Source organism: Typopeltis vanoorti, chromosome 7 (genome assembly GCF_054136105.1).
Source record: "Typopeltis vanoorti isolate ZY-2024b chromosome 7, IOZ_Tvanoo_1.0, whole genome shotgun sequence".
NCBI classification, from domain to species: domain Eukaryota; kingdom Metazoa; phylum Arthropoda; class Arachnida; order Uropygi; family Thelyphonidae; genus Typopeltis; species Typopeltis vanoorti.
Genome location: NC_143555.1, coordinates 71,254,652 through 71,260,651, shown reverse-complemented (window position 1 = coordinate 71,260,651; position 6,000 = coordinate 71,254,652). Strand labels below are relative to the sequence as shown.

Here is a 6,000-nt window from a genome sequence, read left to right as displayed (position 1 = left end):
GCGGGTTCAAATCCTGCCAAGGGCATGGATGTTTGTGATTGTCCTACTAACCGATTACCATATGTACTGCTATGACCTTTGTTCTTGTGCGATAAAAAAAAAAAGTGTATTTTTCTGCTCAAGACATTATTTCTCATTTTTTTATAAAAGAAATACTAACACTACATAAATCCAAAATTCACCGAACTTTGGAATAATTCTTACACATTTTGGGTGGTACACCAAAAACCTGAGAGTGCATGATGCTAACCAGAGGAGGAAATCCACTTAACTGATAATCCCTTCTCTCACATATTCACTCCAATTGTTCTATGAGATAGACATTTGGTTTCTGCCTTTATGCCTCTTTTATGGAAAATATTCCACTGAACTGGTCATCATCATCCTCTCCACTTTCTTCCAAGAACTCAAGCAAGTACTGGTGATTATCCATTTTCTATTTGCTTTCAAATATAAAAGTCTGTTCCTTCTGCACTCATATCAAATGTTTTTGTATGTTTTGAACCAGATAAAGTTCTCCAGAGTAGGTTGAAACTAATCAGAAACGAAAGGTTTATTTTTTATGTTATTTTAGGCTTAATTAGTCATAAAATTCTTACACATATCTCATGGCCAAGAAAGCTTTCATCGGATATATATATATATGTGTGTGTATGAAATACATAACATTAGTATCATATATGAGTTAATAGTGAGATAATCTGAAAATCTTTGCTCTAAAGATGTAGCAATAAAGATTAAATATAGTTTTTTGCACCCTTTTAGCATCTAGATAATCAGTGTTATAGTTTGACAATTAAAATCTGGCATCGCTGAAATATTCATTTCAAAATAGATTTTAACTGAATGTTGGACTAAGCAACGATGATATTCTTTGCTATCCCAGTCATTAATCAGTTTATCTTTGCAAGATGATAGTTATTTTGAACTGATTAGGACAAGTGGTGATTTTCAAAATAGGCTCAATAGGCCATTGCACTAAATTGACAGTTTATGTGTGAGAAAATAACAAATTCAACTACCATCATCAGAAATAATAAGAAATATCTACTCAAATAAAAACTTTTATTTACTTATAGCAGTAGTAAAATTGTAAAGGACATCTTTATAAGCTGGAAAAGTATTTCTTTTGTATATAGATTGGAGTTTCTTTTATTTTCAGCATCCTCACCACTATGTTGATATTATTTACACAAACACATGGGAGCAATACACTCTGGTTTATTTAAACAAAAATACTGTGTAAGTCACTCAATTTTGGCATCATTGTATTACTGTAATGGCTAGCAGGTTGCCAACAGTAGACACATGTACAGCTGGCAGCACGTTACTGCCAGATCTATTTACAAAGAGAAACAGCAGGCCTGCTACTACAAACAGCTCTGAGCTGCAGCACGGAAAGGCACCAAGATAGGATTATCCTTCCAGGGGCTGAACATCTGATATCGGCATTAATTTACTATATATAATTTGTTTACAACTACATTTACCAAGGAATAAGTACAATAAAATGACCCTAGCTAGATAAAGTGGTCATTATTTAGACTTCATGTGATATTTAACTTTCATTATTTTGACTGGTTACACTGATGGAAGTGTTTGGCACCAATTAAGAATATGCACATCTTCACAATAATGTACTAACTATTGAAAATAATAAAAATAAAATACTGGCACATTTATTAAAGTTTGATATGGAAATATGAAACTGCATATTTATTGGCACTGTCATTGTTTCATTTAGTACCCATGTAACTGGAAGTGAAACAAGTGTAATATGTCAAAATGGTAACAACAGTATATATATATATATATAAAACAGATGATTATGAATTACACTTTTGTAAACTTAAATTTTACATTGGACACTACTGGATCAACAACAGTAAAAAGTGCATGAAAGTAACCAAAGAAATTACAAACATGGCAGTTAAGGAACATTACACACAACCATGTTCAACAAGGCCATATCTTAATCTTGAATGCAAACAGTTCTTGTAGGCACATTGTCATTTTCATTCAAGTGGCACATGTTATATTCAGATATAATTATATGTTTAAGAGTTTTAAGACAATTTGAAATGGAAAGCTTTTTAATCCCATTAATTTACGTAATGTTCATTGCTCTTCTGCTATCTAATGCTATACTCAAATGAACAGCAGATTGCCCAAGTCTGTAAAAAAAAAAAAAAAAAGAAATGTCATATTTCATATTTAACCATTAATTATATTGAATTACCTATTTAGTAACATAGCAAAAAACCTCTGATAGTAATAAAGATTTTATTAAGAATAAGAGTAATTTGAGGCCACTTAAGGTCAAAGCTAGATAACTTGGAGAAAACCTCTGTAGTTTTTTTTTTAAGAAACATGGAGAACTGACAAGGGCTTCTGACATAATCCCTCATCTTCTCATGGTGCATCCCATTAGTAGGTATCCATTTGGGTACTGAGGGAATGAGGATGAGTTATCGATTTAGAATTTAGCTGACCAAATATTCTATATTGGCTGAAACCAAAAGATAGTAAGCACAACAAGATGAAATGTTATGCCAGCTGGGAAATTCCTTGGTTAAACAAGGTCCCTCATTGTTTTCATCAGCAAACTAATGCAAACAGTGAAAACTCAGGTACTGGAACAAACAAGAGTCACTATTAGCATAAAAATTTTCAACAGAAAGAAGTGAGACTGGCAAAAGAATTAAATAAATACCATGTTGACATAATTTTCATTACCAAAACAAGGAAGGCAAAAACAGGTGGGAATTCTACTAGATGATATATTTATGGAATAATGATTATGGCAAAGAAGGAGAAACTAAACGTGAAGATAAACATCCTCAATGGAAAGCACTTTCAAATAGAGTGATGTGGACAAATGTCAAAATGGAAAATTGGATAATGAGGCTTATTTTTGCCTATGGTCCCACAGAAGTTCTACTAAGAAAGAAGTGGTGGAATTTTTTGAGTCATTAGAGAAAGCTTCACAAGTTTACAGCCAATATGGAAATCTGCAGCATACAAGATAAAAAGATTTTCAGTTTTGTTTTAAAGTAATAATGTTAGATTTGTCCTACTCTATGGAGCAGAAACTTGGAAAATAAGTAAAATGCAAGAACAAAAGTTAAACAGTTTCCAAACCAAATGTCTGAGAAAAATTCTAAAAATTTACTGGCCAAACCAAATATCAAATAAAGAACTAACACAAAAAGTATTCAAGAGAAAATCAACTGTGTGGATGGGACATGTACTCAGGATGAACCACAGTGACATTCCAAGGGTGGCTCTGACTTGGACCCCCTGAAGGAAGGCATAAAAGAGAAAGACCAAAGCTTACATGGCAAAGGATGGTGGAGAAGGAGAAAAATGAAGCTGGATGGATGAGCTGGACAGAAAGTTGTAGAAAGAAAGAATCTTAGCCTTATGTGCCACAGGGCATGAAGAGGATAAATAAGAGAAAGCAGCTGACAAAGAAAAAAGTTGGTCCTTGCTGGCATTCAAATAGCAGGGCAGCAAACGAATGCCAGACATTGAGAAATATGTTCGGAAAAATTTTGAGAAAAGAGCAAAGCTAGCAATAATAGTAAGTCATTATCACTACCACCATGTTCCAACATAAAGATGAATATGCACCGGAAATAAGAGGAGTCTCAATGACTACGTTATTAGTCATAGCAATATCTTCATGTTAGTGAAGGATACAGGAGATTTGAAATAGGAAGTGATACTATTTAGCCTGAAGCAGGATAAAAAATAAATATCATATTGAAAAAAAAGTTTTAAAAAGATTGAGAGGTTAACTGCAGAATCAAATGCACAAATATTATTTTTTAAAAATAATAATAATAAGACTTTGAAAGCAAAAATTAAACTCTGAAATCTTAGGTCAGACTGTAGAAAACATTGACTGATTTAGCCAGAGAACCGTGTTGTGCAGTTGTCTGCAAGAATAGAAAATTCAAAACTCCATGGTGGGGGCTCAGAAAGTTAGAGACAGTCACAGAAAAGAAAAAATCATGTGGTTTAACAGTCTTATTTTCCAGAAAGTATAAGAATGATGAATGCCAGTTCATTTGACTCAGCAGATCCTAGGTACATATCTGCAGTCATGAGAACAGTATTTCAAGATTGTGCAGGTTTTAAATTTTTGCAGTTAGTAAAAATCATTTTACTAACTTTCTAATGCCTGGACAGGTGAAAAATAGCATCTTGAGTGAAAATGGAGGTTGAGGAAGTTACTGATGTGTTTATGCAAATAAAGGAAAGATGTAAATATCAGTCCAAGAAGAGAGATTTGATCCTGTACAATGATTTTTTGTATTATTATCAAGGATAAGTAAGGGAAGGTGAATTGAGATCCCTTTTGTGAAGGAGAGAAGGTAGTACTGTGTTTGGTAAGCATTGAAAGCGACTAGATTATTCTTAATCCCATTGAAGAATGCATGAACGTGTGTTTTCTTGACATTTGGAGTGTCTGGGAACTGCAAGTTTCGTCAGATAGGAGAAATATAGTACACTAATATCAGTAAAACTGAGTAGGGTAATTGGTCAGTGACAGAAGACCATTTATGTATAGGAGAAAGAGGATAGGTAATATAGCAGAGCCTTGGGACACTCCTGCATTGGTGCGGAATCAAAGAGATAAAGCTAGACCAAAGAGTAGCAGCTTGCTGAGTAGTCTTCAATGCCAGATCCAATCTTAAAATATTTGGAGTAATGCTATTGGTCTCTTCAAACATGTCCATGTCATGTGTCCAAAGATGAGTGATATAGTCTAGATGCTCTGCCATGGATCTAGAGTGATGGAATTCATAATGGTGGTTATTTATTAACTGGTGGACCTCCAGCTAGCAGAACAGCTGACTTTCTTCATTATTTTAGAGAAGATTGAGGTCTGTTCATGGATCTATGATAATTAGTTACTGATTAACTGGTGGGCCTCCAGCTCAATACTGAAGAAGTTGGCTGTTGATAACTTTCTCAATTATTTCAGAGAGGACTGAAGTGTGGGAAATAAGTCAGTATTTTGGAAGCACAGATTATGTCCCTTTTCTGGATTGGGCTGAATATATTATTATTATTATACGGGCACTTCCATGGAATCCAAAGACTCATCTGGGGTACCCAATCTATCTACACAATGTATGATACCTTTCCTCGAACCCATTAACAGAAAAAGCACTCACAACTTACTCTGGCAACCCATTTCATTCATTCACCACTACTGACCACACCTTTATTCAATTACCAGGGATGACCCCCTTGTTCTGGTCCCTCTAGCCGAGTGCTGAAACATTTCTCTTGCATCTATCCTATAAAACCCTTTAAGCAACTTAAATGCTTCTATCATATTCCCTCTTTTTCTCTTATCAACCAACTTCTGCAACCCACACACATTCAGTTTCATAGAGAACATTCCAAGGCCACTCAGCTCTGAATCCTATCCACTGCTTCCTCATCCCCAAGAAACCCAGAGGACCAGACTTGAGTATAGTAATCCAGATGCCAGCATATCAAGGCCTTATGAAGAGGAATGACAACTTCCTTATATGTCTAGCTTCATCTATTTCCTGGAGTAGAGTGCCATCATTGTGATACACGGCTTATAATCTATTTATCCCAAAATGCAGAACTTTACATTTCACAACATTAAAACTGACACCCATTAACTTTTACCCATACTGACAGCCTATTTAAATCATCCTGCAAGCTCTTCACATTGTCTTGATTAACTATTACTGTACCTAATTTCACATCATCAGCAAACAACTGAATTTTTCTTGCGGGTTATTTCCTATATCATTTATGTACAAATTAAACAGCAATAGTCTCAGCCCTGTACCTTTTGGCACGCCACTAATCACCTGTTTTCACACTCAATTCTGTTCCTCCATATACCACTTTTTGATATTTGTCCAGCATCCACCATCTTATCCATTTAACCAGTGAGTGCCATACCCTTCATTTGTTCTAATTTGCATACCAGAGTTTCATGTGGCT

The 6,000-nt window shown here is 34.7% G+C and overlaps 1 protein-coding gene across 1 annotated transcript in view; it reads right to left on the bottom strand.

Moving 5' to 3' along the window:
• Positions 1-1,093: 1,093 nt before the first annotated feature.
• The window catches only part of LOC150104769 (rho guanine nucleotide exchange factor 17-like), a 678,990-nt gene continuing 674,083 nt past the window's right edge, over positions 1,094-6,000 (bottom strand). The window contains exon 25 of the transcript XR_016548547.1: positions 1,094-2,174. The gene's annotated coding sequence lies outside the window, so the exon portion shown is untranslated. The remainder of the gene's footprint in view (positions 2,175-6,000) is intronic.